General features: G+C 53.3%; 2 non-coding genes across 2 annotated transcripts; one reads left to right on the top strand and one right to left on the bottom strand.

Annotated features, from left to right (window-relative positions):
• Nucleotides 1–5,711: 5,711 nt before the first annotated feature.
• On the top strand, nucleotides 5,712–5,829 carry LOC118758639 (U5 spliceosomal RNA). The gene has a single exon (XR_004995741.1). It is a non-coding gene; the product is annotated as a U5 spliceosomal RNA (small nuclear RNA).
• Nucleotides 5,830–9,720: 3,891 nt separating this feature from the next.
• Nucleotides 9,721–9,836, bottom strand: LOC118758641 (U5 spliceosomal RNA). Its single transcript, XR_004995743.2, has one exon. It is a non-coding gene; the product is annotated as a U5 spliceosomal RNA (small nuclear RNA).
• Between the last annotated feature and the right edge of the window lie 7,901 nt (nucleotides 9,837–17,737).

Consider the following 17,737-nt stretch of genomic DNA (forward strand, 5'->3'; position numbering starts at 1 on the left):
GAATCAGAAACTTAGCCCTCACCTTCATATGTGCTTCTAAAATGATTAACTGGGGGGCCGGCACTGTGGCATAACAAGTAAAACCCCCACCTGCAGCATCAGCATCCCATATGGGCACCAGTCCAAGTCCCAGCTGCTCTATTCACCACCCAGTTCCCTGATAACGTGTCTGGGAAAGACACAAAAAATGGCCCAAGTGGTAGGGTCCTTGCACCCTCATGGGAGACCCAGAGGAAGCCCCATGCTTCTGGCTTTGGTCTGGCCCAGCTCTAGCCATTGCAGCCATTTGGGGAATGAATCAGCACACTGGAAAGATCTCTCTCTCTCTCTGTCTGTAACTCTGGCTTTCAAATTTAAAAAATATATGTATTTTAAATGAAATAAACTAGTTACTTGGTTTGAAAGGCAGAGTTATAAAGATGACGAGATTGTCCGTCAGCTGGTTCGCTCCCACAAAGGCCAGGCTGGACCAGGAGCAAGGCTGATGGGCCACCATCCTGCCTCCCAGAATTAGCAGGATGCTGGATCAGAAATGTGGAGGAGGGCCTCAAACCAGGCTCTCAGATATGAGGTGTATGCCCCACGCAGCAGCTTCACTCCCTCACCACAAGGCCCCAGCTGCCTCCCACATTCATATGCTGATGGTGTTCGCAGGGGGTGGGGGCCCAGGGCAAGTGGCTGGGATTGAATACCATGGGGGGTCAGGTCCCCAGGATAGTGAGAGTGGCCTTAAGGGGAAAAAGTAAAGAGGAGAGACTCCAGCAGGTGTGTCCTATTGTCCTGTGACCCCCTCAGCTGTGTAATGATGCATCAGAAACATCCTGCTCCAGGCACTGGTGCACCTGCCTTCAGCCTTCCAAGGCCCCAGAACCCACAGCTGCTCCTGCTGAGTGAGTACCCAGGCTCGGGAAGTTTGTGAGCACCCCCAGAACCCAACAAGACCAATCAGAGCCCCCCAGAACCCAACAAGACCAATGGGAGCCCCACACAAAACCCAAAAAGACCAATGGCAGCAGACACACAGTTGTCCTCAGAGGGGACCTGGGCCAGAGCAGGCCTGTCTGAGCAGGAAGCACTGGGCCTGGACCAGGACTGCCCAAAGGGACTCTGGGTGCTAAGAAGGACAGCCTAGGGCTGGATGTTACATGGCCATTAGCCCTCCCCTAGGGGGCTGAGCAGTCCTGGACCATTTAGGCAGGGCTGTGGCGACTGCATCTGATTTGTCACCCTCCTCCTCTGGAAGACACCATGGGTAAGAGGAAGGGCAGATGGCAAGGGCCTGGTGCCCAGGCCAGGACCTTGCAGGCAGCTTGAAGGACTCCCCTGCAGGTGGAGAGCACTGTCTGGTGCTGGCCCAGAAGACAACTTCAGATGGACTTTCCCAGCGTCCTCTGGGGCCAGATCCTTGAGGTTTCAAGGCTGCGAGCAGGAACTCCAGGACCAGAAACTCGGGGCATCCCTGGCCCTGGGGCAGGAGGGGCAGTGGGCACAGCCCAGCTGGGCTGAGCCTACCAGGCCCCTCTCTAATTCCCGCTGTCCACTAGGCTCCAAGATGGCCACTTCTGCCTCCCCTACGTCTCGCCGGAAACAGCAAAGACAGTCAACGAAGGAGACGCACAGCCCACAAGGTCAGTGGGCGCCGAGGACTGGCGGCTCTGCCTGCTGACCTTCTGCGTGTCTGGGGCACCAGTGTCATCAGCACCGGAACTGCAGGGACAGGCAGGTGGGTGGGGCTGACCAGGGCTGTCCAGGGCAGTGGGGCCGTGAGCCCCATGGCTCCCATGGGCCCTGTAGGCTGACCTCATCGGCCAAGCCCGCCGGAGTGCTTCCTGGGGTCACATTCCGCGCTGAAGAGCCCCTCTCCAAGGCCTTGGTTGGCGCCAAGGTCTTTTTAGGAACCAAGACTCTAATTTTAGTGTTCGACACCTTCCTGAAATAGCTACTGTTTTCTCTCTTGTGCCCCCGGCCTTTCCTGGGGTGGGGGGGAAGATGAGCCACTGCATCCCCGTGACCCAAGCTGGTGAGCGCAGGCCCAGGACCTTGTATGGGTTTAGGTGGATGGACCTGCCTCCTGGCTGTCCCCTTGTGGCAGACTCTTGTGAGTGCCCCCTGCTGGTCGGACACACTCAGGCTTGCCCACCTGCGTGGAATCCATATCCCTCCTCCTACCCGGTGTACCCCTTGCCTCTGCCAGTGGGTGTCGTGTCGTAGGTGACACCTTGACCCCCCCGTGGTGAGGGGCAGAGCTCTCTTATCCCATCGCAGGTTCTATTCTACCCTTGACCCCATGAGAACAGCTGTTGGGCCTCTCTGGGCACCTAGTGATGGTGACTGGTTGCTTTGTAACCACCCTGTGAGGTGGGTGCCTTAATCGCCCACAAGGTCACGGAGCTGCGAGGGGAGGGAGCCAAGACCTGAGCTCAGGAGATCTGGCTTCCGACTCTCGGCTGAGACCCTCTCCCCCTTGCACGGTGCTCGCCCTACAGCGCTGTGTTGATCCCGGCCACTGGCACAGTCAGTCCTTCACACGGATTCTTCTGTGTGCCCAGGGTGAGCAGGCCAGAGAGGCCATCCTGCTTGCGTGGCATCACGCAGCAAACTAGTGGTGACAAAGACACCCGTGTCCAAAGCTCTCAGGCCCTGGGCAGCTGTCCTGGAAGGAAGCCAAGAGAAGATGGGCTGGAGACCCACGCAGCTGTCGGCCCAGCCCTGGACTGACGGCATCTGGGCCCAGAAGGCCTCCGCCCTCAGCCCTTCCCTGAAGTCGGCAAAGCTTTCTAACAGGCCATTGGAGGTTGAATAGGTGGTGCCCAGGTCCAGCTCCCAGGGCCACTAGAGTGCCCAGCGCACTGGGACAGGGCCTCGTCTCCAAGGAGAGAGCGTCCCCTGGTGGCCCTTCTGGGCCCTCCCCTGTGCCGTCAGAGGCTGCCTGGAGGCCACAGTAGTGACACTTCCTCCTGCAGTCCCAGCCCCTCCTTCCCAACTGAGCTCAGACTCTGCAGCCTGGGATCTGATCTGGATCAGGCTGGCCGGGCGTGGGAAGCAAGCAGTCCCTCCATGGGCTGCGGGCTCGCTCCACTCAGCCACAGAAGGGCAAACGAGGACTCCTCGGGAGGACAGGATGCAGTGCTCCTGACCAGCCTCTCCCCAGACGGGCACACGCAGGGCCCGAGGTGGGTCAGGCGAAGAGAGGCTGTACTGCCCAGTCAGCAGGGGGTGCCCTCTGTGGCCTGGCCCAGAAATGGCTTGAGAAAATCCTGACCTTTAAGGCAAAGTGGAAAACCCTGGGAGTACTAGAAGTCAGAGTGAGGTGTCCAAGTCCCCAGCGGAAGGAGGCAGCTATGAGTGTGGCTGACAGCGGGCTTAGATGCAGTTTCTGGAACTTTCCTCACTCCCCTCCCTCAGTTTTGTCTAATGAGGAGCCTATTTCTGTTCTTGTCTGGGGGACACTATAGGCTGAAGTATGGTCATGCAGGGCCCTGATGCTAACAGGTCCACCAAACATGAGGTCTGTGGGTGGCAGAGAGGGCCACCCCTCACTGCTGTCCACATGACCCGGTGCCTCCGCATGTAGACCCATGGAACTGCGATGCCGACCTGAGCAACAGGAAATCCCGGCTCAGAGACAAGTAACTTGCCCTCATCAGGCAGAGCTGGGATTTGAACCGAGACCTGCGGAACTACAAGGCCCATGGAGGGTTCCAACCACTCTACAGATGACGCCACACCAGAAAAAGGACAGGCCCTCCAGCAGCGCAGACCAGAAACTCCCAGCAAAGACCCAGAGTCCCTCTGCCTCCTCTACTGGCCTGGGAAGGGAAGTGGGGACCAGTCCAGCGGCTGCCCTGTCCACCCAGCCTGTGGCAAGTGTCTGGCGCCACCTGCTGGAGGACAGGTAGCAGCCCCCTCCGCCCAGGAGGCCTGGGGAGTGAGAGAGTTGGACCAAGGACTCTAAGATTTGCTCCTACAGTGGACCCCAAGAACAAGTGTGGGGCTTTCTCCAGCTGCTAGAACCGCAGCAAGTGGTGAGCCATCCAGGGACTTATCAAGTATAGAAGGTGGTTACCAGACTTCCACATAATGGAGGTTTTGTTTATTTAAAAGGTGGAGTGCCAGAGAAAGGAGAGAAAGATCTTTTATCTGCGGGTTCACCCCTCAAATGGCCACAACATCCAGGGCTCAGCCAAGCTGAGGCCAAGAACTTCATCCAGGTGCATTACTGGGGAGCTGGATCGGCAATGGGGGCAGCGGGACAGTTGCTGAACCTGCTCCTGCCACCAGCCCCAACCTTTCCTTGTTGACCTGGGGGCTGCAGCAGGCGCTCTCTGCCGCCGGAGATGTACCTATAATTGGTCAGTGACCACTCAGCGCAAGGGTGAGGCCTTTGAGACATCAGCGGACCTTGGCGCCTCCTCCTGCATGCTAACATTGCTAGATAGTTGGCCTGCTTAAAACACAAAATCATTATTCTTGCTTTTAATGCTTAAAGAAATTCAGAAAATGAAAGGCAGCCTTTTATAAGTATTCAGGCATTTACTTTTGTGGCCTTTCCCGCACTCCCTACTAACGGCTCATGTGGAAGACCCAGAGGAAGCTCCCGGCTTCGGTCTGCCCAGGCCTGGCTGCTACTCCGGGCATTGTGGCCGTGTGGGGGTTGAACCAGCACATGGGAGATCTCTCTTTCCTTCTGTCTACGTAACTGACTTTCAAATAAATAAATCTTTTCATCATTGTTTCTTTATTTGAAAGGCAGAGTTACAGAGAGAGAAGGAGAGGGCGAGAGAGATTTCCATCTGCTAGTTCACTCCTCAAATGGCCACAGTGCCCGGGACTGGGCCAGTCTGAAACCAGGAGCTTCCGCAGAGTTCCTCACAGGAGGGCAGGGGACCAAGGCTTTGTGTCAGCCTCTGCTCCTTTTCGGGCCATTAGCAGGTAGCTGGATCAGAAGTGGAACAGATGGGACACGAACCAGTGCCCAAATGGGAAGCTGGCGCTGCAAACAGAGGCTTAAGCTGCATGCCATGGTGCCTACCCCATAAATAAAATTTTTTTTCAAGATTTATGTTATTTTTATTGGAAAGTCAGATATACAGAGAGGAGGAGGGAGAGGAAGATCTCTGCTGTTTTCCCAGGTTACAGGCAGGGAGCTGGACAGGAAGTGGAGCAACGGGGACTCGACCTCTGCGGTTTGCTGTCGGCCCATGCGGCAGCTCGCGCCCTGCACCTGCGCCGGGCTCCAGCGACAGCTGCTCCCCTGGGTTCGACACAGCGAGCAGGATGAATGCACACGGGTTCTAAAACATTGTTTCTGGAAGCAAACTCGGGACAGTCAGGGAGCAGGAACAGACAGCTCTCCTGCAGGGGTGAACCTAGAGCCGGGCCCTCCGCTGCACCCCGGAGCCTCCGCTCTGCCCTCTGGCGTTGGCCTTGGGCTCCGCGCGTAATGACAGCCTTGGTTCCCGGAAAACGAAGCCTTGTAGCGAAACTTCATTTACATACCCACAAGGCACTGCGCACCAAGCAATTCCCGATTTGAAAATTAGCAACCCCCATTTTCTTCCCACCTAATTTTGTTTTACCCAAAACAACGTTGCTGCTTTAGGAGTGTGTGAGAAAAAGGCACAAGGCACCAGTTCTTATGGGCAAATTGTCACCATTAGAGTAATAGGAACATCGGCTAGGTGAGGAGCATATGTCAGCAAACATGAAGCATACTCTGGTTTCTCTTCAGATCGTATAAATCTTTCGCCTTTTACTAAAGATTTCCGTGGAGAGGAACAATTCTGAGTCTTTACCCAATTTTTTGAGGCCTTGCATTTTTGCAGGGCTAATAATTCTGTGAGAAAAAAATAGAACTAGTGTGTGGCTAGGCAACGATGTTTTAAGAAGTAGAAGGTTTTCAGAGTTGGTGGTATCTTGCTGATTAGAAACCCACGCAGTTTGGAGCTCGTGGTATTATGATTGTAACCTGCAAATACCTGGTGAGGAGTATTTGTGTTTGTTTTTCGCTTAAGATGGTAATCATTCTATTACAAAGATATTATATCCACTCTTAGCTGCTGGAGGATTTGGTGAAGGCCCAGTCTCTCTCCCCGAGTGCAGTGTTTTATTCTCAACTGCAGAACTAACTGGGTATGCACGTTTACTTCATGGTCAACCACGTGGTTAGAGATAGTTCTGTAAGTTACCACAATACTTCAAAGCAAGCGATTATTCATTGTCAAGTAGTAGCCACTGGATGACAGCCACGACTCAAAGGCCAAGGTGTAGTGTGATTACCTACTAATCAGCAAGACGTTCTTATGTATTTTTTATTATTATTATTGGAAAGTCAGATATATAGAGGAGGAGACACAGGAAGATCTGTTGGAGGATTCACTCCCCAAGTGACCACAATGGCGGGAGCTACGCCAATCCCGAGCCAGACCTCTTCGGGGTCTCTCATGCGAGCGCAGGGTCCCAAGGCTTTGGGACATTGCGGGCCACAGGCAGGAAGCTGGATGGGAAGCAAGGCCACGGGGATAAGATCCTGGCATGTTCAAGGCCACCGCACCAGGCTCGGCTACAGAATTCACAGGGTAGTTGAGTGTCCATGCAAAGGGGGTGAAACTGTGTCAAGGTGCTTGGAGAGACATCTGCCAGGCCTTGCCACACAGCTGGGAGCTCCTCACGGCCTTGCCAACAGGGGAGCTGTTCTCTACACCTTTGTGTAGTCCACACCCACTGCATGGACCCCAGTATCCAGCTGTCTGCCCGGCAGTGTCACACTGCTGGGAGAAAAGCAGCCAGTAGCTGGCAGGCATTCTGAGCCTGGTTAATGACAAGTGCAGGTGCATGCCACCCCACCACCATATCTCCCACAACTGTCATGTATTACTTGAGGCAGGACTGTGGATGGGTCAGAATGAGGACCACTGAGAGTTTGTTTGACATATATAGAGTGGTTTCTGGGGCTTCCACAGACCAGGCCACTGCACCCACAGGTCATCGAGGGAGCTGAGATGGGGAGTGGATCAGAACAGGGAATCCAGAGGGCCTCCCTAGCTCAGGCCAGACACCCACCTGCGTGCACAAGAGCCAGGGGTGGGGTTAGTCTGGTAGGGGTTCTTAGCAGTCACCCTGAGTAGGTTGTAGCACCCCCTGGTTAGTGTCAGGGCTGGGAATGGGCCATGCTGGACTGGACCACAGAATTCACTGGAACGTGCAAGAGTTGGAGCTGAGAGTAGGCCTGGTAGGGGTCTTTGGGGTCATCCCTGCTAGGCCACAGCTGCTGTTGGTGAGAGCTGGGATGGGGGCAGGACGGGGACGTGGGAGGCCAAGCTGGGCTAGGCTGCAGCACCCACTGGTGTTAGGGCTTGGAGCAGGCCGGGGGAGGTTAGGCTGCAGCACCCGCTGGTGTTAGGGCTTGGAGCAGGCCGGGGGAGATTAGGCTGCAGCACCTGCTGGTGTTAGGGCTTGGAGCAGGCCGGGGGGAGGTTAGGCTGCAGCACCCACTGGTGTTAGGGCTTGGAGCAGGCCGGGGGAGGTTAGGCTGCCGCACCCGCTGGTGTTAAGGCTTGGAGCAGGCTGGGGGAGGTTAGGCTGCAGCACCCGCTGGTTTGTGTGAGCGTCAGGTCTAGGGGCAACACTGAGCAGGCAGCTGCACCCCCTGGTAAATGAATTGGCTGATACAGAGGGCAGATTGAGTGTAAACCTGGACCAGCTGGCACACCTGGGAGGGCCTCCCAGGTGGGGCTTCTTAGGGGGCTCCCCAACTGGACCACTGTGCTCACTTCTCAACCTCAGGGAAGATCATGTAGACATGTGGTCTGACCCCAGAGATCATGTTGCAGGGCTGGGCCACCTCAGCTGCTGACACCCAGGCAAGAACAAAGAGCATTAGCCACTAGACTACCACACTGGGCCTGTACATATGACATGTGGAAAACCACAAAAACAAAGGCCCGGCACAGAAGCCTAGTGGCTAAAGTCCTTGCCTTGCATGCCCAGGACCCCATATGGGCACTGCTTTGTATCCCCAGCTCCTCCAATTCCCATCCAGCTCTCTGCCCGTGGCCTGGGAAAGCAGTGGAGGACGGCCCAAGGCCTTGGGACCCTGCACCTGTGAGGGAGACCCGGAAGAAGCTCCTGGCTCCTGGCTTCGGATTGGCTCAGAACAGGCTATTGCAGTGTCTTGGGGAATGAACCAGCTGATGGGAGATCTTTCTCTCTCCTTCACTCTGTAAATGTGATTTTCCAACAGAAATTTAAAATACATCTTTAAAAAATAATAAAACCACGAAAGCAGGGTGTTTGTTGCAGTATTATTCCAAGTAGCACCTCAACAGCCTGAATTTCGTGCTATTTACAGAAGAAACAGAAGGTTCGGATAAGTATTGAAAGAGGACAGTAGGAACCAGAGGGACAGGGGCAGGAATGGATAATCTGAGCTTAGGATATTAGGTTGCTTTGATTTCTGAGCCTTGCAAATACTTTCATTTTTTTTTAAAAAAAAAGGACTAATACAGTGGCATAGCAAGCTAATCGTCCACCTGCAGCGTCAGTATCTCACATGAGCACTGGCTACTGTACTCCCAATCCAGCTCTGTTCATGGCCTGGGAAAGCGGAGGATGGCTTGAGTCCGTGGGACCCTGTGTCCATGTGGGAGGCCTGGAAGGAGCTCCTGGCTCCAGATCAACCCAGCTCTGGTCGTTGCAGCCATCTGGGGAATGAACCAGCAGATGGAAATTTCTCTATTGTTTCTTCTTTGTAAATTCTGCGTTTCAAATAGAACCAAATACAGCTTAAAAAGAAAGTTATAGAGAAAAATACATCATGCTTTGAAAAGGTCCTTTTCATGTGAGTGCAAAAATAGTGTCAGGAATCCAGCCATGGATGCCAGCAGGAGGCAGCCCGTGACAGAGAAGCATTTAATGAGAGGTGTAGCTCCTCTTTGCTCTGGAATCTCCAAGATCGCGATGACGGAGGCAAGTTCCTTACCGCCTCAGGACAGGCATTTGCCACAAACATCCCACCACACAGGGCTTCGCACCTCAGGCCCTTCGTTGTCCCCCCAGAGCCACACCGCACACAACATGCGTGTCCAGGATAGCCCAGCCCAGCTCGCGCTGTGGCACCTGAAGGTTTCAGGTCTAGAGCAGCCTCACTGGGCTGCAGCCTGGACCCAAGTGCCAGGAGCATCCTCCTCGATTCCCATGCAGGGGGCAGGAGCTCAAGGTGTTCGGTCATCATCTGCCTCCTTAGACGCACTAGCAGGCAGCTGGTTCTGAAGTAGAGGCTAGGGAGCCAGCACTGTGGCATGGTGGGTTATGCCGCCAGCTCTCTGCTGTGGCCTGGGACTGTACCCGCATGGCAGAGTCAGGAGCTCCCGGATTCAAACCAGCCCAGCTGCAGCGGCCATTTAGACTGGTGGTCTTTCTTACATTTGCCTTTCCAACACACACCAGGATTCCATACGGTTTCACTTCGTGTCCTGCCTGCTTGTGACTTGGGGTAACAGTCAAGAGCCCAGCAACACCTTGGGAGACCCAGAAAATAGCAACCTCAAGCCACTGGATGTAGCAGTAGCAGCCACTTTCCACTACCTTGACAAGAAGTGAGTAGCAACCCGCCAAAAACCAATTGCAAATGGTCCCTAAGCCAGTAAACCCAGGGTTGACTGCTATAATGACATAAGCACCTATCCACACGACTGTCTGTTATTGAACAAACCAAGAACAGCCTTGCAAAAATGCAAGGCCTCAAAAAATTGGTAGAGACTCAGAATTGTTCCTCTCCACGGAAATCTTTAGTAAAAGGCGAAAGATTTATACGATCTGAAGAGAAACCAGAGTATACCTCCCTTACTGGCACACGCTCCTCACCTAAACCATGTCTCTATTTCTCTAGTGGCGACTATTTGTTCCCAAAAACGGGGGCCTCTTTTTCTGAAACAGCCTTACAATAGCAACCTCATTGGGGTTAAAAATATAAAAACCTGCAGAAATGAGAAAGGGATTCGAATACGTGTAAACTCGGGAATTGTTTGGTGCGCAATGCACTGTGGGTATGCAAATGAGGGTCTGCGGCCGGCTTCCCTGCTCCCCGCGCCTGTGCGCTCAGGCCACCAGCAGGGGGCAGAAGCGAGACCTCCGGGGCTGGAGCCGCTCTGACAGGTGTTTATCACCAGCGCGCTCCACTGTCATAAACAGGTAACTTAGCAGGGCAGGTGTTGTGCACGCTTGGCTAGGTCTTCTTTGGGGATGCCTGCACCTCATATCATATTGCCCGGGATTAATCAAAACCTGTCTCCTCTACTTTAAATCCAACTTCCTGAGACAGGTACACAGGGAAGTAGTGGTGGTAATTCAAGAGCTCAGGGCCCTGTCCACCCTGGCTGATGGCTCAAGTGTGGGAGGCCAGCAAGTAGCTCCTGGCTCCTGGCTTTGGCCTGGCCTACCCCTGGCTGTGACAGCAGAGGGAGTCACCAGATGAAAGATCACTGGCTCTCCCCTGCACTGCTACTCTGCCTCTCAAATCTAGAACTCTTTTTATAAGTGGATTATGTTATATCTTCATTTTCATTTTTTTTTTAAAGATGTACTTAGTTGAAAGGCAAGGCAACAGAAAGAGAAGAGGGCTCTTCCATCAGCTGCTTCACTATCCAGACACTTGCCCAGTCCGGGCCAAGCTGAATCTGGGAGCCGGGACTCCAGCCCAGTCCCCTCCCTGGATGGCAGGGGTCCGAGCCATGGGCCATCTCGCACTGTGCCAGGCACATTAGTAGGGATCACAATGCAGGCCCCCCAGTAAGTGTAGTTTGAAAACAAATGTGTGCTATGGCAACAAAAGTGTTTCCTCATTTGCCTATTATGTATTAGAAGCAAGTGGCCAGCCTGTCTTAACACGAACACAAGCGGTGTTTCAAGATACCTGCCCCCGCTGACGAGTGGTCACGGGAGCGAGTGTGGAGTTTTGGCTGCTTGGGTTTGGGTCCCTCACGTGTTCCCTGGAGGCCCCAGGTTTTGAAGTGGCCGCCTGTCCAAGACGCCCTTTCCTGTGGGTGAACACTTGGAACTGACCAACACGATCTTTCCACACCTGGGCATGGGTGGAGTGGGGCTTTTCAACCACCAGATGAAGCAGGAGGATGTCATTACGCCCACTTTACAGATGGGAACAAGGACAAGGACACACTGTGATGACAGGCCTGCCTGGACACAGGGCCAGCCCCCATCCCCGCCCAGTGTGCTCTCAGGAAGGTCCCACCCTAGAAGGCAGCTCAGGTACTTTGGATCAGCGTTTGCTTCTGAGAAAAGTCATGGCCAGCTGAATGGTACCTTATAGCCATTTTAAGGTATATAGCAGTCGGTTCTGTATATAAAACTAAAACTGAAATGTCAATGGGCTAATCATAGGTTGTGGTTAAGAACTTGCTTGCTTTCTTTTTTTTTTTTTTTTTTGTAACACACTGGTTGCTCACAACCATGTCAATTCCATAATGTTGCAAATTGCTGTTGATGTTATGTCGGGAATCTTGGTTGAATGGGATGATATTCTGCCAGCTCTAACAACGGACCAGAAATGGTCTCCCCAAGAGACTGTTCAACCCATCTGGACAATAAATAGCTGGACTTTATACTTGGTATATGTTTGCAAGGAAAGAATCTTGATTGAATTTGAACTGTAATACTGCATCAAGGTGGAGGAAGCCACCAGGGGGAAGGGGCGTGGGGGGGGGGATTCCCAGAGCCTATGAAACTGTAACATAATGTAAAATAATTAATAAAAAAAAAAAAGAAAGAAAAGTCATGGCCATTTCCACCAGCTTGCCTGCCCACCCTCCTTCTTACATTTTAATTGTTTATTATTACTGACTTATTTACCTGAAACGTAGAGAGAGCAAGATCTCTCCTGCACTGCCTTACTCCCTAACTTCCTGCAATAGCTGGGGCTGGGCCAGGCAGGAGCCAGGGGCCCAGAACTCAGTCTGGGTCTCCCACACAGTGACAAGGGCCCAAGCTCTGGAGCTGTCATTACCCATTGCACCCACTCCCCCGCCCCGCTGCCCCTGCCAGGCCACCAGGCGAGCACCTGCAGGAAGATGGAGTGGACTGGAACCCTGGCATTCTAATAGGGGAGAGGCTGTGCCAAGTGGGCATCCTGGACACTGAGCCCACTGCTGGCCCCTCCTGGGATACCCACTAAGTGTTCACAGGGGCTCTGCTGGCACAGGCTGGCACCAGGGCACCAGGGCACCAGGACCGTCCGCACTGTGATAGAGGCATCCATCAACCTGTCCTGGGAGCTCCGTATCCTGCCACAGGCCCAGCTCCAAGGTGACCTCCTTTTGATCTTTGGACGAGGAGTGGATTAAGTTTTAACCATTACCAGGTTACCAAAGCTGTGAACTGGGGCCTGGCTCCTGGAGGCCAGGGACACAGGTGAACAGTGTCCAACTCTGTAACCACATTGCCCGCTTGTGTCTCTGCGGGTGCTGCACCTGAACACGCTGAGAGGTTAGTGTTCTGGTGCCACCCTCACTTTGCCACCAGGGTAGGTCTTCACAGGGTCTCCTCAGCCTGGAAGGGCCTCTCCCACTAGCTGACCTGGCTGACCACCCTGTGGCCCAGGAGGCCGGGTGCATCGGGGCAGCAGAGTCATTGTCTGGTTCCCCACTTGTTGGTGCCCCTCCTGGTGCTGGCTCCCAGAGCCCCAGACCATGCCCGACCAGAGGCTCACCCAGGGGACCTATGTCGTAGGCCAGGGCTGAGATCCTGCTGCAGGAGTGTGAGAGCTGTGCTTGAATGCTATGCCAGTTGCCCCTCCCCAGACCTGCCCCACGCACAAGGAGTCCAGGGTTGGAAGGGAACTGCTTCTGCCCGCCAGAAACCGGACAGACAGGCTGGTGGCTCTTTCTGGAACGTGGCCACCTGGCTTGGGCAGTGTGTTCAGGTTAGGAGTATCAGAGTGCAGGACACGGGTTGGGGTTGGGGGACTGCCTGCCACATGCCCGCTGTAGTGCTTCTTGCTCTTCTGGAGGAGACTTTCTGCAGGAGGGGCAGCTTGCCCGGGGGTCTGCCCTGCCACTGGACCCCTAGCCAGGCCTCAGAAATCCAGCCCTGGAGACTGGTGCTGTGACGCAGCCTGTTAAGCCGTTGCCTGCACGCTAGCACCTCATGTGGGTGCTGGTTTAAATCCCAGCTGTTCTGCCTCTGGTCCAGCACCCTGCTAATGGGAAAAGTAGCGGAGGATGGCCCAGGTGCGTGGACCCTACCATCCACAAGGAAGGTCCCGATGCAGCTCAGGGCTGCTTGGTTTCAGTCTGGCCCAACCCCAGCCATTGTGGCCAGCTGGGAAGGGAACCAGTAGATGAAAAAGTGGCCTGTGTTCTCAACCCCTCTGTAACTTTGTCTTTCAAACACTGAAATGAAGCTTTGAGAAAAGCAGCAGCCGATACCCAGGCCACTGCAAGTTAGGAAGGCCCCCAACAAGAGTCCCTGTAAGAACCAAATGTCTCAAAAAAAGAACTGAGTTTATTAGTCTTCTAAATTGGACATCCTTTCCGAGAATCCGAGAAATATACCACCAATGGCTTTTTTGTTTTTGTTTTGTTTTATTTTGGTCACCAATGCCTTTTTTTTTTTTTTTTTTCTTGTAAAGGTTTTTATTTTTCTGTTTGGTGTATTTTATTTTATTTTATTATTATTATTTTTTTTTAGGAGTGAAACTTCCTTCTTTTTTTTTTTTTTTTAATTATTTATTATTTAACTTCAGTAATTACATTGTATTATGTGACACAGTTACATAGATACTTGGGTTCTCCCCACCCCTCCCCAAACCCTCCCACCATGGTGGATTCCTCCACCTTGTTGCATAACCACAGCTCAAGTTCAGTGGAGATTTCCCCATTGCAAGCGTATACCAAACATAGAGTCCAGCATCTTATTGTCCAGTCAAGTTCAACGGCTTCTTAGGTATACCCTCTCTGGTCTGAAGACAGAGCCAGCAGAGTATCATCCCAGTCAATTGAAAGCTCCAACATACCATCAGCAAAAATTTACATCATTATGGAATTAATTGACATAGTAATGAGTAACCAATATGTTAAAAGTAAATGCGAGTTCCCAGCCACCTTCTGTGACCACCTCACCTGTACTTCAATTTTAGTTTATACACAACATATAACATTCAAAACATAACATGTTATACATAACATCATATCATCTTAAATTAAGGCAAACATGTGGTATTTAACCTTTTGGGATTGGCTCATTTCCCTTAGCATTATGGTTTCCAGTTTGGCCCATTTGGCCACAAAGAACTGCATTTTGTTTTTTTTAATAGCTGAGTAGTATTCCATGGAGTAGATGAACCATAGCTTTCTTATCCAATCCTCTGTTGATGGGCATTTTGGTTGTTTCCATGTTTTTGCAATTACTGATTGTGCTGCTATGAACATAGGAGTGCATGTTGGTTTCTCATAGAACAAGTGTTCTGGATATATTCCTAGGAGTGCTATTGCTGGATCATACGGTATGTTGAATTTGAGTTGTTTGAATATTCTCCATACTGATTTCCATAGAGGCTGTACCAGCCTGCAGCCCCACCAGCAGTGGAGTAGGGTTCCCTTTTCCCCGCAACCTCGCCAACAAGTGTCGTTGGTGCTTTTATTCATGTGGGCCAGTCTTACTGGCGTTAGGTGGTACCTCATTGATGTTTTAATTTGGATTTCCCTTATTGCCAGGGAACTTGAGCATTTTTTCATATGTTTATTTGCCATTTGGGTTTGTTCCTTTGTGAAGTGTTTGCCCATTTCCCGTGCCCATTTCTTGAGTGGCTTGTTTGTTTTGACATTTTGGTTGTTTTGTAGCTCTTTGTATATTCTGGATATTAGCCCTCTATCACCTATGTCGTGTGCGAAGATCTTCTCCCATTCTGTGGGTTGCCTTTACCAATGCCTTTTTTTTTGAAGATTTATTTTTTAATTTTCATTACAAAATCAGATATACAGAGAGGAGGAGAGACAGAGAGGAAGATCTTCTGTCCGATGATTCACTCCCCAAGTGAGCTGCAACGGGCCGGTGCGTGCTGATCCGAAGCCGGGAACCAGGAACCTCTTCCGGGTCTCCCACACGGGTGCAGGGTCCCAAGGCTTTGGGCCGTCCTCGACTGCTTTCCCAGACCACAAACAGGGAGCTGGATGGGAAGTGGAGCTGCCGGGATTAGAACCGGTGCCCATATGGGATCCCGGGGCATTCAAGGTGAGGACTTTAGCTGCTAGGCCATGCCGCCGGGCCCACCAATGGCTTTTTAAAAAAGATTTATTGGGCCTGGTATAGTAACCTAGTGGCTTAAGTCCTCGCGGGGATCCCATATGGGCACTGGTTCTAATCCCGGCAGCTCCACTTCCCATCCAGCTCCCTGCTTGTGGCCTGGGAAAGCAGTTGAGGACGGCCCAAAGCCTTGGGACCCTGAACCCACAAGGGAGACCTGGAAGAAGCTCCTGGCTTTGGATTGTTTCAACTCTGGCTGTTGTGGCCTTTTGGGGAGTGAGTCATCAGACGGAAGATCTTCCTCTCTGTCTCTCCTCCTCTCTGTATATCTGCCTTTCCTGTAAAAACAAAAATAAGTAAAATTTAAAAAGATTCATTTATTTGTAAGGCAGTGTGAAGACAAGGAGGAGTCGGGGAGAGATCTTCCATTGCTGGCTCACTTCCCAAATGCTAATGGCAGCTGAGACTGGACCAGGCTGAAGGGAGGAGAAGAACTCCCTCCATCTGGTTCTTCCCTATGGGTGGCAGGAACTCAGGGACTTGGGCCATCCTTTGCTGTCTCTCCGGGAGCATTCACAGGGAGCTGCATGGGAAGTGGAACGGCCAGGGCCTCCAGCAGTTGCTCTGGGATGCACCCCCATGTGGGCCACAGGGTGGTGCTGCTGTCCGCTGGTTTGTGGCCTCCCTGACCAGCTCCTTTTGATCAGCTTCCTCAGCTGCTGGGCTGCCTTGGGCTGCTGGAACACCTCGGCTGGGGGCTTACAAGCTGCAGGGGCGCTTTCCGATCGTGGAGGTGGGTGGTTTGCAGCCAGGGTGTCGGCACAGCTGGCTTCTGTAAGGGTCCTCTTCTGGGCTGCAAGTGCTGTCTTGTGGCATCCTGCGTCAGGAAGGGGACAGGAGCACTCTTGGAGGCTCCCCTCTCATTTTTTTTTAAAGATATATTTCATTTATTCTAAAGGCAGAGTTACAGTGAGGGATAGATATAGAGAGCTTCCATCTGCTGGTTCACAAAGGCCCGAGCTTCATCCGGGTCTCCCACGTGAGCGCAGGGGCCCAAGGACCTGAGCCACCTTCAATGCCAGTATTGGATGCCAGCCACCTTGGATGCCAGCATTTCAAGTGGCAGTGTGACTTGCTATGGCACAACACAGGTCCCTGGCTCCCTTTAAACATTGACCCCAATGGCAATGGCTCCACCTCAAGACCCAACCCCCTCCCAAAGACCCTTCCTACCAACTTATTGAACAGGGGTGGAGGTGGGGGCTGGATTTGAACTTGGGACCTCCAGTAGGGCTCAAGCTTTCAGTCCTTAACAGCATGCTGGGGAGACCCTTCCCTGGGGGAGTTACAGGCCTTGGGGTTTCTGTAAGCCTGGGAGTCCCAAGAAGAGGAACCCCAGCTCTGGCCTCAAGCTGTTTACTTAGGAAGTGATCCCAGGAAGTAGGCAGAGTGAGGGAGGGAGGCCAGTGGGGCATGGCGGCAGGGGTGGGGCAGGGTGGGGAGCTTGTGGGAACGCTCCACCCCAGGGACCGAAGAGGGACCTTGTCTGTACCCCCCTTTCCCAGGGTGAAGGGTGGCCGCAGGCAGTGCTGTTCTTCCCGCGCTTCAAGGTCATAAAGGAGCAACTTCCCACAGTCAGAGGGTGTGGCCGGAGTGGCCAGTCTGGCTGCCTGACCCCTGGGCAGACGTAGTCATGCCATAGCAGCAGGACTCGGAGGAGTCAGCAGGGGGCTGGGACACAGGCACCAGAGGTGCACTGTGTGTAGTTGCAGGTTCCAGGAAGGGAAGCCATTGCCAAGGCGGCTCTTCCAGTGGCAAGCAGTACTGGACAGCAAGCCCCTGCAATGCTACACCAGACCTCGGGCCCCGACAAGGCCACAGGATAAAGCCTGCTTGTGTAGCCAGCTGCCCACCTTGCTTCCTGTGAGCTGGTGGTTTTCTGTCTGGCCGAGTAGAGCAGACCCTGCAGGGACAGGCCCAAGGCCTGCAGGGCCCAGCCTATGGAAACCCAAGCTTGGAAGCCAGCAGAGGAGTCCTGAGGGCAGACCAGGGCTGGGCGGCAACCACAGCACCTGTGTCTGTGCTGGGCCCACCTGCATGGCAGCCTGGTGCTCCACAGCCATGCGGGACGTTGGGCAGAATCACTAAGGGCCGTGTTCCTTGACTCTCAAACATCCTTAAAAAACACATATATTTGGGCCCGGCGGCGTGGCCTAGCAGCTAAAGTCCTCGCCTCGAATGAACCAGGATCCCATATGGGCGCCTGTTCTAATCCCGGCAGCTCCACCTCCCATCCAGCTCCCTGCTTGTGGCCTGGGAAAGCAGTCGAGGACGGCCCAATGCATTGGGACCCTGCACCCGCGTGGGAGACCTGGAAGAGATTCCTGGTTCCCGGCTTCGGATCGGCGCGTACCGGCCATTGCGGCTCACTTGGGGAGTGAGTCATCAGACAGAAGATCTTCCTCTCTGTCTCTCCTCCTCT

The sequence above is a fragment of the Ochotona princeps genome, chromosome 2 (genome assembly GCF_030435755.1).
Source record: "Ochotona princeps isolate mOchPri1 chromosome 2, mOchPri1.hap1, whole genome shotgun sequence".
NCBI lineage: Eukaryota > Metazoa > Chordata > Mammalia > Lagomorpha > Ochotonidae > Ochotona > Ochotona princeps.